At 46.7% G+C, this 16,766-nt stretch overlaps 1 long non-coding RNA gene across 2 annotated transcripts in view; it reads left to right on the top strand.

Moving 5' to 3' along the window:
* LOC139268875 (uncharacterized) overlaps positions 1-16,766 on the top strand; it is a 77,064-nt gene that overhangs the window by 55,010 nt on the left and 5,288 nt on the right. The window contains exon 4 of one of the 2 annotated variants that reach the window (XR_011594130.1): positions 7,521-7,600. The exons of the other annotated variant lie outside the window; for it this stretch is intronic. This is a non-coding gene — a long non-coding RNA (uncharacterized lncRNA). The remainder of the gene's footprint in view (positions 1-7,520; positions 7,601-16,766) is intronic. 2 annotated transcript variants of the gene reach the window in all.

Below are 16,766 nucleotides of genomic sequence, written 5' to 3'. Positions count from 1 at the left end.
TGCATTCCAGATCATAACGACTCGCTGTGTAAAATGCTCGGATACTTCAAACTGCACATCAATAATATTTATTTTTAAAGTAAATATTTTTCAAAAGAAATGGCAGCAAAAGCAAATAATGAAACCCAGTACTGAAAACATGTATTAAACTGAAAAATAAAATAGATGGCCACAAGTGCTCTGGAAGCGAGTGCCAAGCAGACAACATAATGGGCTTCAGCTGTGATGGCCCTCACAATCAAATAGTCCGCTGTCACTCACAGCTTCGGTTTGCCTATGATGGATGGCACTGTGGGTGAGGTGCTGGAGGGCAGCAGAGGCCTGTCAAACCCTATCTCAGCGTCAGCCAGCGGGACTGAAAACCCTTGAGGCAATTGGGGTGCTGTAGTGGGAGGGTCAGCAAATGAGCCAGGACCCGGATTCATAAGAATATAAGAAATAGGAGCAGGAGTAGGCCACCTGGCCCTTCGAGCCTGCTCCGCCATTCAATAAGATCATGGCTGATCTGATCATGGACTCAGCTCCACTTCCCCGCCCACTCCCCATAACCCTTTATCCCCTTATCGCTCAAAAATCTATTTATCTCCGCCTTAAATATATTCAATCACTCAGCCTCCACAGCTCTCTGAGACAGAGAATTCCATAGATTTACAACCCTCTGAGAGAAGAAATTCCTCCTCTTCTCAGTTTTAAATGGGCAGCCCCTTATTCTGAGATTATGTCCCCTAGTTTTAGTTGCCCCTATGAATGGAAATATCCTCTCTGCATCCACCTTGTCGAGCCCCCTCATTATCTTATATGTTTCAATAAGATCTTCTGAACTCCAATGAGTATAGGCCCAACCTATCCTCATAAGTCAACCTCCTCATCTCCGGAACCAACCTAGTGAACCTTCTCTGAACAGCCTCCAATGCAAGTATATCCTCCCTTAAATACAGAGACCAAAACTGTACGCAGTACTCCAGGTGTAGCCTGACCCCGCACCGCGTGCACCAGTTTCCAGGAGGCCTTGTGGGGGTAGAGTCACTGCCTGCCCCAAATAAGACCACTGACAGAAGGAGCCAGTGATGGGAATTCTTTACGGCATGAGTTCCTGCCATGGGACCTCAATGGCACCAGTGTAAGTTGGCAGCAGGAAGGCCTGGTGAAAGCTGGCTGCCTGGCTGCCTCCGTAGCACAGGTGGGATCCACCTGGGGGTCTGGACCCGGACAACGGCCTGGACCTCAAAGATTTAAACAGTGCCAATATTTTTACATGGATTTAATTATCGCTTGGCCCTTTACAAAGCGAGCGATGTATCCCTGGGGACACGGACATGGCCATTGGGACATTGAAATGAGAGAACCACCCACCTGATCCCTAAATGTCCGCCCGCCGGGGTCAGCGGTGGAGGTTCCCAGCGGACACAGGATGGCACGCACGCGGGAGGCGACCAACGCAGACTTTTGGAAGAGAAACTCGGGGATGAAGAGAAGTGTTGGGGTAATCGGGCAACAACAGATACTTCTGTAATCTGATCTCTGGAAAATTGCCACGGTTGTACCAAGTCCCCTCTATTGGGACTGATTGAGCCCTATCCGCTACATAGAGAGTCTTATTATGGTCCACTTACCTGCCTATGTTTATGAGGAACGCAAAGCTACAAGCGAATGACATGTGGAAGATGTAGGAGGTCCAGGGTGCCCAGTAGTGTCTGTCGTAAATATTGGGGTCCGTGTCATGCCAAGTCCACCAAAGCAGCTTTATGCCTGAAAATTACATTGAACAAATGTCAACAGGGGGCGATTAGGTAATGATGAACCTCCAAGATGCACAACTCACCAAGGCTTCTTTGGCAGCACCTCCCAAAGCCACGAACTCTACCACCTAGAAGGACAAGGGCAGCAGGCGCATGGGAACACCACCACCTCTAAGTTCTCCTCCAAGTTACACACCATCCTGACTTGGAAATACATCGCCATTCCTTCATCGTCGCTGGGACAAAATCCTGGAACTTCCTCCCTAACAGCACTGTAGGAGTACCTTCACCACACGGACTGAAGCGGTTCAAGAAGGCGGCTCACCAACATCTTCTCGAGGGCAATTAGGGATGGGCAATAAATGCTGGCCTTGCCAGCGATACCCACATCCTGTGAACGAATAAAAAAAAGTCTGGCTGACGCCATGATGCTATTTCCTGATCTTTCTTTCCAGCTCCAGAGACCATGAAGGTGTCAGCCATGGCTCAGTGGGTAGCACTCTGACCTGAGTCAGAAGGTTGTGGGTTCAAGTCCCATTTCAGAGACTTGTGCACATAATCTAGGCCGACACTCCAGGGGAGTGCTGCACTTTCGGAGGTGCCGTCTGACCTTTCATGTAAACATGAAAGATCCCATGGCACTATTTTGAAGAGGATCAAGAGCGTTCTCCCCGGTGTCCTGGCCAATATTTATCACTCAACCAACATTGTTGAAACAGATTAACTGGTCATTATCAGATTGCTGTTTGTGGGATCTTGCTGTGCCCAGATTAGCTGCCTCGTTTCCTACATTACAACAGTGATTACACTTCAAAATTACTTCATTGGCTGTATAGCACTTTGGCATTTCCTTAGGTCATGAAAGGTTCCTGATGATACATATCCTGTTTCAAACTGTTCTGTTGTTACATAATGGTACCCTTATTTGGAGTGAAGGCTGGATCGGCCTCTTCGCATGGAAGATGGGAAATCGCAGTACTTCAACTACAAGCTGTTGGTACGGGAGTTCAACATATCCATCCATGGTACATTGTACAGCATCAAGCATTGAACACAACGCAAGCCCCAGTGGCTCACACAAAGCCAGTTTCAATCTTTGGAACATTTCAACAGGAGTAGGCCATTCAGCCCCTCAAACCTGTTCTGCCATTCAATTAGATCATGGCTGATCTGTATCATATCTCCATTTACCCGCCTTTGATCCTTAACCCTTAATACCCGTACCTAACAAAAATACAGCAATCTTAGTTTTGTAATTTTCAATTGACCCCCAGCGTCAACAGTTTTTTGGGGGAGAGAGTTCCAGATTTCCATTACCCCTTGTGTGAAGAAGTGCTTCCTGACATCACCCCTGAACAGCCTAGCTCTAATTTTAAGGTTATGCCCCCTTGTTCTGTGTGGAGTTCACTGATCTCAGCTGGAGCAGCAGTTGGTGCTATATTTGGACTCTGTTCCTGAGCCACAGAGAGGAGATACATATCAGCCTGTACGTGGACATTGACCCAGGATAGGATCAGGCTGGACCACAAAGCCTCACACTGTCAAACAACCTGTCGACATTCATTGACTAGGCTCACTCAAAGAATGTGTAGAGGACTGACGGTGACCATGGAATTGAGGCCGAGGACCTTCAGGAGAGAGGGGGATATACAGATAATGCAGCACGTGCCCTATGATTTTGTAACTCACGACTAATCAGTGAAAAAATCAGCAAACAGCAGTGAGGCAGGCAGCAGCAGCAGGCTCTGTTGACATGTCTTATTTATGTAATAGTATATGAACAGAAGTTATACTGATTGTACCAAGTGTCTCTCCTCAAGGTCAGGGAATGCAGAGTCAGGGGACAAGTAGCAGAATGGACAGCTAGTTGGCTTCAAGACAGAAAGCAGAGAGGTAGCTAGCTATTCACAGTTGCAGAAGGTGGGTAGTGGTGTTCCATGAGTATCTGTGCTGGGAGCACTGTTGTTCACAATTTATATTAACAATTTAGACTTTGGAATCAAAAACACAATTTCTAAATTTGCGGACAACACCAAATTGGGGGAGGTGGGGGGGGGGGGAAATAGTCAATACTGAGGAGATTGCAACAAATTACAAGACATTAATACATTTGCAGAATGGGCATATAATTGGTAAATTAAATTCAACACAGATAAATGTGAGGTATTACATTTTGGTAGGAAGAATAGAGAGGTCACATATTACTTAGAAAATAAGAATTTAAATGGGATAAAGGAGCAAAGGGATCTCAGAGTAGAAATACACAAATTAGTAAAAGTATCGACACAGGATAACAAGGCCTTAAAAAAGCAAACCAAGCACTAGGGTTTATTTCTACAGGGATAGAAGTAAAAAGTAGAGAAGTTATGCTAAACTTGTATCGAAACTTGGTTAGACCACACTTAGAGTACTGTGTACAGTTCTGGTCGCCATATTATAAAAAGGATATAGACGCACTGGAGAGGGTGCAGAGATTTACAAGGATGATACCAGAAATGCGAGGATATACATATCAGGAAAGCATGAACAGGCTGGGTCTCTTTTCTCTTGAAAAGAGAAGGCTGAGGGGTGACCTAATGGACATCTTTAAAATGATGAATGGTTTTGACAGAATGTTTCCACTTGTGGGAAAGAGCATAACCAGAGGCCATAAATATAAGATAGTCATCAATAAATCCAATAGGGAATTCAGAAAGAATTTCTTTACCCAGAGAGTGGTGAGAATGTGGAACTCACTACCACAGGGAGTGGTTGAAGTGAATAGTATATGTTGTGTATGTATATACCCTGTACACTCAATGTACAGTTACATAAGACCAATGAATGTATCTCTACATTGTATACAATATGCCTGTACCACCAGAGGGTGCAACAGGTGGAGACCTAGAGGTCACCTGTACACCGCAGGTATAAAAGGGAGTCCACCTTACTGTAACTTCGTTCAGGAGCTGCAATAAATGGACCACGGTCACAACAGTTCAAGTGCAATACCTTGCCTCATGGAGTCATTACTACAGTACCTGCAAACATCACAATTGGCGACGAGAATACGAATTCCATGTGAAAAATAGCTAACCTTGGCAACTTTCAACAATTCGCTGATAGGGAAGATTGGGATGCCTTTGTGGAAAGGCTAGAACACTACTTCATCACGAACGACCTGGCTGGAGACACACCGACCTCGCTGGCTGACAAGTGCCGAGCCATCCTGCTCAGCAGTTGTAGGCCCACCGTCATGGCCTTGTCAGGGACTTGCTAGCCCCAGAGAAGACGACAATGAAAACGTTCACGGAGCTCGTAACCCTGATACAGGAACAGCTTAAGCCAAAAGAGAGCATCCGAACAGCAAGTCACTGGTTCTACACACACTGGTTGACCGAAGGCCAAGAAATCGCAAAATATGTTGCAGACCTGAGACAATTGGCTGCACCGTGTGACTTTTGGCGACCACCTCACCGAAGCACTGAGGGACGTCTTTGTTATTGGAATCGGCCATGAAGGCCTCTTCCACAGGCTGCTCTCTGTGGACACCACGGTCACCCTGCAGAAAGCAATTAACGTGAGCCAAGTGTTCATGGCCTCAGCCTGCGATTCCAGAAGGATAATGACTCAACCCCAGGCAAGTACAGTGAACCGAATGGCGCCTTTCAGAGGCAAGACTGTGACCCCGAGCCCCGCAACCCTGAGTCCGCCGCAGGGGGACAATCGGCCAGCCCCATGTTGGTGCTGTGGAGGAAATCACAGAGCCCGCCAATGCAGATACAGGGACTATACTTGCAAGGGCTGTAACACTAAAGGCCATCTGCAGCGAATGTGTACAAGAAATTTTACTCACCGAGTCGCTGAAGAGTTGGCCGATCACCCGGGCTCCAGCGCTGATGAAGACGAAGAGAGTGTCCAGGAGGCAGCTCAGCCCCAGGAAGAGGTGTACGGAGTGTTTACCTGCTCCACCGAGAATTCCCCGTTGAAGATAGAAGTTGAAATCAACGGTGTCCCAGTCTCGATGGAGGTTGACACAGGGGCGAGCCAATCGCTGATGAACCAGGCGGCCTTCGAGAAACTCTGGGATAACCCTATCGAACAATCTAATATGCTACCAATCCAGGTGAAGCTGCTCACTTACACAAACGACACCATCCTAGTTGTTGGCAGCGTGGATGTCCAGGTGTCCTACAGTGGCGCGATGCACAAGCTACCTTTGTGGATTGTTGCTGGTGATGGTCCAACACTGCTAGGAAGAAGTTGGATGAAGTAAATCCAAATCTGTTGGAGCTGGGAAAGCCTCCAGGCCCCGGCGATCGATGTCCTATGCGGCCCCAAATTTGGATCCATTGCAGCACCTGAAGATCCTACCGTCCAGCTCGACTGCGTGGCGACGACACAGACCGCACTACCCAACGGCGAGATGATCCAACCCGATAGACCAGAACTCACCTTCCGGGCTGTGGCAGGACTCCAAAGGGAGAAGATCGACGCAGAAGATATTTCCCCGGCTTCAGTGGCAGAAGCTGGGAGAGAAGGATCACCGCAGCCGACCTCGAGGAGAGTGAAAAGATGGCACCCGCACCACGAGGCGAGGTGTCTGAAATCAACTATGGCCATGACCAGCCCATGAGGGGCAGCGTTGAGGGAGCAACATGTGAACACAGTGTTCCAGGTCTGAATCAATTCCTGGCCACCAAACAGGTGACCGGGCAATGGCCTTCATCAGCACGATGCCTGGATGCTCGCTGTGAAGTTCCCTGATGAATGCCTCCCTGCCCCTCTGGGGCATGACTACCCGGCTGCCCCATAGTAGGCAGTCGGCTTGGATGGAGAGCTCATCCATCCATCCATCTGTGAAACGGTCTGACCTCCTCAGGGCATGCTCCGTGTGCGGGCGCCCAATCCCCAGTCAGAACACATTTCTTAATCAGAGATAGGAGGGGATCTCTGTTTGTCCAGATTTTGATCTGGCGGGCTGTGATGGGGGAGCTTGCGCTGTCAAAGGCATCAACGGCCATGACCATCTCAGCGCTTTGCTCCGCTGCCCCCTCAGTGGTGGCCAGTGGAAGTATGCTGAGCGCGTCAGCACAATTCTCAGTGCCAGGCTGGTGCCGGATGGAGTAGTCATAAGCAGCCAGCGTGAGAGCCTATCGCTGTATGTGAGCTGACACGTTGGCATTGACAGCCTTGCTGTCCGACAACAGGGATGTTAACGGCTTGTGATCCGTTTTTAATTTGAACCTCCTGCCAAAAAGGTACTGATGCATTTTTTTTTACACCATAGACAGATGCGAGTGCTTCCTTCTCAACCATCCCATATCCCCGTTCTGCTTGAGAGAGCGACCTGGAGGCATAAGCCACAGGTTGAAGTTGGCCCTCGGCATTACTCTGCTGCAACACGCACCCAACCCCATAGGACGATGCATTAGTGGGTGTCAATGGCCCCATCCCGGACCGCATTGTCCACTGTGATGGCGTAAGTGTCCGTTCAGCCTGCCATTGTCTCTGTTGAAAACCTACTCTGGGTCTATTGCTGCCTGGGGTGTGTCGAACTGCCCTTGCCTGCCTGCGGGGCTCTGAGTCGTGTTTATGATATTGACTCCCTGATCCATCACCGCGTTGGAGGTAGAATTGCGCGCGTATATTATTTTGGTTTCCTCCTCCCCCACCATGAAAGTCTGAGCCATCAACGCCGCCGCTTCCAAGGTCAAGTCCTTGGTCTCAATTAACTTTCGGAAAATCTCCGCATGACCGAAGCCCTCAATAAAGAAGTCCCTTAACGTTTCCCCCCTGCAGGTGTCTGTGAACTTACAGAGGTTGGCCAAGTGCCGGAGGTCCGCAACGAAGTCCAGTATGCTCTGTCCTTCACGACGTCGGTGGGTATAGAATCTGTGTCGGGCCATGTGTATGCTGCTCGCCGGTTTGAGGTGCTCACTGATTAGTTTGCTGAGCTCTTCAAAGGTTTTGTCCGCCGGCTTTTCGGGTGCTAGTAGGTCCGAAGGTGTTCTGCGAAACAGGCAGTCCAATCTAAGGCTTCAAGGCGAGTGTCAGGGTACAGAAGGATGCTAGATCAGTTTACTACAAGCCACGTCCCATACCATATGCACTCAAGGAAAAAGTTGAGCAAGAACTCAAAAGACTATAGACTGAGAACATTATTTCGAAGTGCGATCTATGTAATTGGGCTACACCCATTGTTGTTGTACCTAAGTCCGATGGTAAGGTAAGATTGTGTGCTGATTATAAAGTAACTGCAAACCAGGTTCTAGAGGGTAATCTCCCCAATACATTGCCAAATATAGAAGATTTGTTCACAACACTGACAGGTGGTCAGATCTTCTCAAAGTTGGATCTTACAAATGCCTACTTACAACATGAACTAGATGAGGAGTCCAAGTCATGCTTGACGATAAATACTCATCTAGGCCTATATCAATTTAATAGGCTACGGTTTGGAGTGTCTTCCGCCCCTGCCATATTCCAAGGAGTGATGAACCAGATTTTGCAAGGTATTGAAGGGGTAGTATGTTATTTAGATGACATACTAATTTCAGCACCAAATCGGCAAATTCATAATAACATATTGAATGAAGTCCTCAAACGGCTAGAGAAGCACAAAGTACAAGTGTCTGCTCGCAAGTGTGAGTTATTTCAAAACTCTGTGGAGTTCTTAGGGTACAGAGTAGACAAAAATGGTTTACATGCAACCAAGGGAAAGCTGGATGTAATCTGAAATGCACCCAGTCCCAAGAATGTCACTGAACTTCGATCATTTTTGGGTCCTTTAAACTATTATGGGAAGTTCCTACCAAATTTGGCTACAGTATTACATCCACTGAATGAACTATTGAAAAAACAGGTCCAATGCAAGTTGTCAGAAGAATGTGATACAGCATTCAAGGAGTGTAAAAGCAAATTGGTAGAGAGCACCATGTTAGTTCACTATGACGTATCCAAGGAGATCAAGCTAGCATGTGATGCCTCTCCGTATGGAGTTGGGGCAGTGATCTCTCATGTACTACATAATGGGGAGGAAAGACTAATTGCTTTTGCTTCACTCACTCTCTGTGCCAGTGAGCGTAATTATGCACAAATCGAAAGGGAAGCTTTGGCATTAATTTTTGGGGTCAAGAAGTTCCACAAATACTTGTATGGTCGGAAGTTTACTATCATTACGGACCATAACCCCCTGTCAGCAATCCTCCATCCAAAGTCCCTAGTTCCAACATTAGCTGCAGCCAGAATGCAGAGATGGGCTTTAATTTTGTCATTATATACACATGATATTGAATATAGACAATCAGCTGATCACAGTAATGCTGATGCTATGTCTAGATTGCCTTCCTCATCACAAGTTACACCCGATAAGGAAGAAGTGTTCTATTTTTCACACATTGATCAACTGCCAGTCACAGCTGAAGAGATTGGGAGGGCAACCAAACGTGACCCAGTGATGTCAAAGGTGTATGATTATATTGCAAATGGATGGCCAAACCAGGTAACAGACAAAGATATTCATCCATTCTTCATTCGTAGGAATGAATTATCAGTCGATAAAGATTGTATCATGTGGGGTGCAAGAGTGGCTATACCAAATAAATTCAGGTCCAAATTATTAGGAGACCTCCATGACCAGCACCTGGGAATGTGCTTGACCAAGAGTTTTGCATGCAGTTACTTTGATAGAGGTAGAGTAAAAGAGAGAGAGTTCAAATGGAAATCAAGGCCATCCCTTGGAGGAAAACTTTCCTTAGCATCACCCTCGAATGAGTTTAAATTCAACACCATGTTTGGAAGGTTCTGTTCGAGAGTGAAGGTATCCTCTTCGAAGCAGAAAACAAGTGGTTAAGCTTGATTTGTAAATATGGCAAAATAAGTCCATATCTTTTGTTATGTATAACCGTGCAAGTTATGTATGATGATTATTTTGTTATAATTACTTCTTCATTAAGGAGGGAGAAGTGTAATATATATAGCGCCACCTGTGGATTACTGTGGAACTGCAGCCAGTGCTGTGTACAAATAAAGAGGGAACAGGTCACCTGACTGGAGTTCCGGAGTGTTCTGCCATCTTTAGGTTGTGTGTGTGTTTGTGAGTTGTACTGCAGATATAACAACCTCCAACTTTGCATTAACTTCACCATCATCTTCCTGCACCTCAACCGATTCTCATTACCACTTCAATAACCTCTACCCTTCAAATAGCTTCTGGACTTCACTCGCCTACTACACCTGTCTCTAAACGTGGACAACAGTCCGCCGATGCTCCATACCAACTCCATCCTACCTATACCAACTTTTCCCTCCATGGGACCTCCGACTTTAACTCTGGACTCCGTACTGTTGTCACCAACCTGTTCCCTGCTACTACCAGAAAATAGGCATCACTATAATTGCTACATAACCAGGCCTATGTAACGCGGGTTTTCCCTGTGTCCATTTGTGTGCGCGCTTTGGCTGCCGCTCCGGACCCAAGCCTTTCACTTCTATTTCCACGTTTTTCTCCCCCTTTTTCTTTTCTCTCTCTCCCTCCCTGACCGGTCTCTCTGTCATCATGCCTCCTTTCATCTCTTCTCTCTCGGATACTCTGCCCTCCCAAATGCCCACCTCTTCAACCTTCCTACATTCTCTGCCACCATCCCAGGGTTGACTCCCTCCGAGATAAGGCTACAGCTTCACTCTGTGCCTCTCTTGGCATCCTCCGAAAGGCCCATCGAGGCAATTATTGCTGCCTCCTCACGAGTAGCAACCCCAACTGTCCCATCCTACTCTCTCACTGACCTTCCCACCCAAGGTGCTCACTGGGGTATAATCTTGCCAACCTCCTCCCCGTCCAACTCATCTCCCCCCCAGCACTGACTCACTGGCAGTGGGGCAGCCATCACCGACCCTTTCCGCCTCTCCCTCCAGAATGTTCGTTCATTTGTGAACAAGGCGCTTACCATCCATGAGTTTATCGTGGATGATTGCATCGGCATCATGGCCTGACAGAAATTTGGCTGAGGGGTGATGGCACCTTATCCTTAAATGAAGCTACCCCATCTGGTTATACCTTCCACCACTTGCCCCACCCAGACCGCCTTGGTGGGATGGCTCTCATCAGCAAATCACACCTTGGTCTATCCCCTACTCCTCCGACATCTTCTCCTCCTTTGAGCATCTCAACTTGTTCCAACCCGCTTGTCTCTCATTTAAAATTCTCGTTCCCTACCACCTACCCAAGTACCATGCCAATTTTCTCACCGTGATACCTTCACTGCTTTCTTCCCTCAGCCTCTGCACCGAGCGACTTCTCATCCTCGCTGATTTCAACCTCCATCTCAATACATCATGCTCTCTCTCCTCTGAGTTCATTACCCAGCTATCCTCCCTCAATCTCTCCCTCAATGTGAACTCCCCAACCCATATTCACAGCCATCCCCTTGACCTTGCCATTTCTCATGGCCTCGCTAGTCCCACCATCTCAATCGCAGAAAAGGCCATCGATGACCACTTCCTCATATCACTCTCCACCCACATCCCTCTTCCCCCACCCAAGCCCTACTTCCTTCTGTGTCTTCCCCTGGAAGAAACTCCCGTCTCTCTTACAACTGCAGTTATCAACTCCCAACTCTCCAGTCTTTGGCCGTCTATTCACCACGACATTTCAACAGCTACCGATCTGCTCAACCACACCCTCACCACCATCTTTGCTGTCCTAGTCCCTATTATTGCTCTGTCTCACCCTGGCTGATTCCCCTGGTAAGGCCCTCATCCTTGCTCCTTCAAGTCCAAGGGACGCAGACTTGAACGGATAGGGTGGACAACTGGTTTAGCCATTCACCTCCAGATCTGGCTGGACCACATAAAGCACTATCATGTCCTATTCTTGTCTGCTAAAACTGCTCACTATTCCAGGATCATTCTGGAATGCAAGAAGATAACCCCCGGCTACTATTCTCTACTGCTAACCATCTTCTTAAACCCCTCTCCCCTGCCTCCTCCACTCTCATCTCCAACAGCAAGTGTGAGAAGGAGCTCATGGACTTCTTTGTCTAAAAATGAGACCATCCAATCAGCTGCCTCTGCCACTTCCTTCCCTAGCCCACTGGGCCAACCTATGTCTAAGGTTCCTCTCCTGCCTTAGCCCTAGATCTGAACATAAGAACATAAGAATTTGGAGCAGGAGTAGGCCATTTAGCCCCTCGAGCCTGCTCCACCATTTAATAAGATCATGGCTGATCTGATCTTGGGCTCAGCTCCACTTCCCTGCCCGATCCCCATAACCCTTCACTTCCTTATCGCTCAAAAATCTGTCTATCTCCACCTTAAGTATATTCAATGACCCAGCCTCCACAGCTCTCTGGGGCAAAGAATTCCATAGATTTATGACCCTCTGAGAGAAGAAATTCATCCTCATCTCTGTTTTAAATGGGCGACCCCTTATTCTTAAACTATACGCCCTAGTTCTGGATTCCCCCATGAGTGGAAACATCCTCTCTGCATTCACCTTGTCGAACCCCCTCAGTATCTTATATGTTTCAATAAGATTACCTCTCATTCTTCTAAACTCCAATAAGTATAGGTCCAACCTACTCAACCTATCCTCATAAGTCAACCCCCTCATCTCCGGAATCAACCCAGTGAACCTTCTCTGAACTGCCTCCAATGCAAGTATATCCTTCCTTAAATAAGGAGACCAAAACTGTACGCAGTACTCTAGGTGTGGTCTCACCAATACCCTGTACAGTTGTAGCAGGACTTCTCTGCTTTTATACTCCATTCCCCTTGCAATAAAGGCCAACATTCCATTGCCTTCCTGATTACTTGTTGTACCTGTATACTAACTTTTTGTGTTTCATGCACAAGGACCCCCAGGTCCTTCTGTACTGCAGCATTTTATAGTTTCTCATCATTTAAATAATAATTTGCTTTTTTATTTTTCCTGCCAAAGTGGATAACCTCACACTTTCCCACATTATACTCCATCTGCCAAATTTTTGCCCACTCACTTAGCCTGTCAATATCCCTTTGCAGATTTTTTGTGTCCTCCTCACAATTTGCTTTCCCACCCATCTTTGTATCATCAGCAAACTTGGCTACATTACACTCGGCCCCTTCATCCAAATCATTAATATAGATTGTAAATAGTTGAGGCCCCAGCACCGATCCCTGTGGCACCCCACTAGTTACGGTTTGCCAACCAGAAAATTACCCATTTAACCCCACTCTCTGTTTTCTGTTAGTTAGCCAATCCGCTATCCATGCTAATATATTACCCCCAACGCGGTGAGCTCTTATCTTGTGCAGTAACTTTTTATGTGGCACCTTATCAAAGGCCTCTGGAAATCCAAATACACCACATCCACTGGTTCCCCCTTATCCACCCTGCTCATTATATCCTCAAAGAACTCCAGCAAATTTGTCAAATATGATTTCCCTTTCATAAATCCATGCTGACTCTGCTTGACAGTATTATGCTTTTCCAAATGTCCTGCAACTGCTTCCTTAATAGTGGATTCCAGCATTTTATCAATGACAGATGTTAGGCTAACTCGTCTATAGTTTCATGCTTTCTGTCTGCCTCCTTTTTAAAATAGGGGCATTACATTTGCGGTTTTCCAATCCTCTGGGACCTCCCACTAAACTGCTGACCACCTAACTTCCTTTTCTGGCTCCCATGTGAGCTAACATTGTTAACGGTTCTTTCTCCTCAGGTACTGTCGCCCTCTCTCTCAAATCTGCCATTATCAGCCTCTCTCCTCAAAAATATGACACTTGGCCTCTTCGTCCTTGCAAATTACCATCCCATTTCCAACCTCCCTTTACTCTCCAAAGTACTTGAATGTTGTTGCCTCCCAAATCTGTGCCCATCTTTCCCGGAGTTTTGAATCCCTCCAATCTGGTTTCTGCCCCTGCCACAGTACCGAAATGGCTCTTATCAACGTCACAAATTACATTCTTTGTGACTGTGACAAAGTAAACTATCTATCCTCATCTTTCTCAACCTGTCTGCAGCTTTTGACATGGTTGACCACTCCATCCTCCTCCAACATCTCTCCACCAATGTCCAGTTGGGTGGGACTGCACTCGCCTGGTTCCATTCTTATCTAATCATAGCCAGAGAATCACTTGCAATGGCTTCTCTTCCCACTCCTGTATCATTGCCTCTGGGCTCCCCCAAGGATCTATCCTGGCACCCTCCTACTTCTCATCTATATGCTACCCCTTGGCGACATCATCAGAAAACACGAAGTCAGTTTCCACAGGTACACTGACAACACTGGGTCAAAATCCTGGAACTCCCTCCCAACAGGTAATATATTAGCATGGATAGAGGATTGGCTAACTAACATAGAACAGAGAGTCAAGATAAATGGTTCATTCTCTGGTTGGCAACCAGTAACTAGTGGGGTGCCGCAGGGATCAGTGCTGGGACCCCAATTATTTACAATCTATATTAATGACTTGGAAGAAGGAACTGAGTGTAACGTAGCCAAGTTTGCTGATGATACAAAGATGGGAGGAAAAGCAATGTGTGAGGAGGACACAAATAATCTGCAAAAGGACATAGCCAGGCTAACTGAGTGGGCAAAAATTTGGCAGATGGAGTATAATGTCGGAAAGTGTGAGGTCATGCACTTTGCAGAAAAAAATCAAAGAGCAAGTTATTATTTAAATGGAGAAAGATTGCAAAGTGCCGCAGTACAGCGGGACCTGGGGGTACTTGTGCATGAAACACAAAAGGATAGTATGCAGGTACAGCAAGTGATCAGGAAGGCCGATGGTATCTTGGCCTTTATTGCAAATGGCATGGAGTATAAAAGTCTTGCTACAGCTATATAAGGTATTGGTGAGGCCACACCTGGAATACTGCGTGCAGTTTTGGTTTCCATATTTATGAAAGGATATACTTGCTTTGGAGGCAGTTCAGAGAAGGTTCACTAGGTTGATTCCGGGGATGAGGGGGTTGACGTATGAGGAAAGATTGAGTAGGTTGGGCCTCTACTCATTGGAATTCAGAAGAATGAGAGGTGATCTTATCGAAACGTATAAGATTATGAGGGGGCTTGACAAGGTGGATGCAGAGAGGATGTTTCCACTGATGGGGGAGACTAAAACTAGAGGGCATGATCTTAGAATAAGGGGCTGCCCATTTAAAACAGAGATGAGGAGAAATTTCTTCTCTCAGAGGGTTGTAAATCTGTGGAATTCGCTGTCTCAGAGAGCTGTGGAAGCTGGGACATTAAATAAATTGAAGACAGAAATAGATAGTTTCTTAAACCATAAGGGGATAAGGGGTTATGGGGAGCGAACAGGGAAGTGGAGCTGAGTCCATGATCAGATCAGACATGATCTTATTGAATGGCGGAGCAGGGTCGAGTGGCCGTATGCCCTACTCCTGTTCCTATTTCTTATGTTCTTATGTTCTTATGTAACAGCACTGTGGGAGAAACTACACCACACGGACTGCAGTGGTTCAAGAAGGCGGCTCACCATTACCTTCTCAAGGGCAATTAGCGATAGTCAATAAATGTTGGCCTTGCTAGTAAGGCCCACATTCCAGAAATGAATTAAAAACACCCAGCTCTACCTCACCACCATTTCTCTTGACCTCTCCACAGTCTCTAAATTGTCAGACAGCTTGTTCAACATCTAGTTCTGGATGAGCAGAAATTTTCTCCAATTAAATATTGGGAAGATCGATGCCATTGTTTTCCATTCCCCAACCACTGACTCCATCCCTCTCCCTAGCATCTGTCTGAGGCTGAACCAGATTGTGCGCAACCTTGATGTCATATTTGGCCCTGAAATGAGCTTACGATCACATATCCGCAGCATAACTAAGACCACATTTTCCCATCTCCGTAACGTTGTCCATCTCCGCCCTCGCCTCAGCTCTTCTGGTGCTGAAACCCTCATCATGACTTTGTTACCACTAGACTTAACTATTTCAACGCACTCCTGGCTGGCTTCCCACATTCTACACTACGTAAACTAGAGGTTAGCCAAAACGCGGCTGCCCGTGTCCTAACTCGCACCAAGTCCCACTCACCCATCACGCCTATGCTCGCTGACCTACGTTGGCTCCCGGTTAAGCAACACCTCGATTTCAAAATTCTCATCCTTGTTTTCAAATCTCTCCATGGCCTCGCCCCTCCCTATCTCTGTAATCTCCTCCAGCCCCACACCCGCCCCACCCCCCTCCCCGAGATCTGCGCTCCTCTAATTCTGCCCTGTTGAGCATCCCTGATTATAATCGTTCAACCATTGTGGGCCATGCCTTCTATTGCATGGACCCTAAGCTCTGGAACTCCCTCCCTAAATCTCTCCACCTCTCTACCTTTCTTTTCTCCTTTAAGACGCTCCTTAAAACCTACCTCTTTGACCAAGCTTGTGGTCGTCTGACCTAATATCTTATGTGGCTCAGTGTCAAATTTTTGTCTTATAATACTCCTGTGAAGTTTTGGGATGTTTTACTACTTTAAAAGCACTATGTAAATACAAGTTGCTGCACTACCACCAGCAATAATGGTAACCCCAATAATAACATCCTCCCCACGTATGGAAGAAGGTAAAGGCATCTGTATAAGAACACGTCAACTCTATAAGAACGATGGCAGCTGTTCTGAGCCAATGTTAAATATTCCATGTTGCCATTATTCAGAGATGATGCATTAAGAAATGGCTTCTGTTTCTACATTATACATTTGGCATTGGGCCCAAATCCAGCCACCTTACGAGATAAAATTCTTCCACGTCTGACTTATCTTAATAACTGATCTCCCATTTTACACGTTGCTGTGGCAGATCTGGTTCCCCAAGTAAAATGACAGGCTCATGAGCTGCTCCCACCCCTGTGACTGAGCCATCCTGTAACCAGTTCGTAGGCATGAGCAAGAGTGCTCCCATTCTCGATCCAATCTTCTCTCTCTTTCAGGGTAAGATGTCAGTTTGGCTCTGTTGCTTGTTCTCCTATCTCTGAGTCAAAAGGTCACATGCTCAAGACCCAACCCAGGATGTGAGCACGTTATCTCAGCTGACACTCCAGTGCAGTACTGA

The sequence above is a fragment of the Pristiophorus japonicus genome, chromosome 8, assembly GCF_044704955.1.
Source record: "Pristiophorus japonicus isolate sPriJap1 chromosome 8, sPriJap1.hap1, whole genome shotgun sequence".
NCBI lineage: Eukaryota > Metazoa > Chordata > Chondrichthyes > Pristiophoridae > Pristiophorus > Pristiophorus japonicus.
This window is presented reverse-complemented; position numbering and strand designations above follow the sequence as displayed.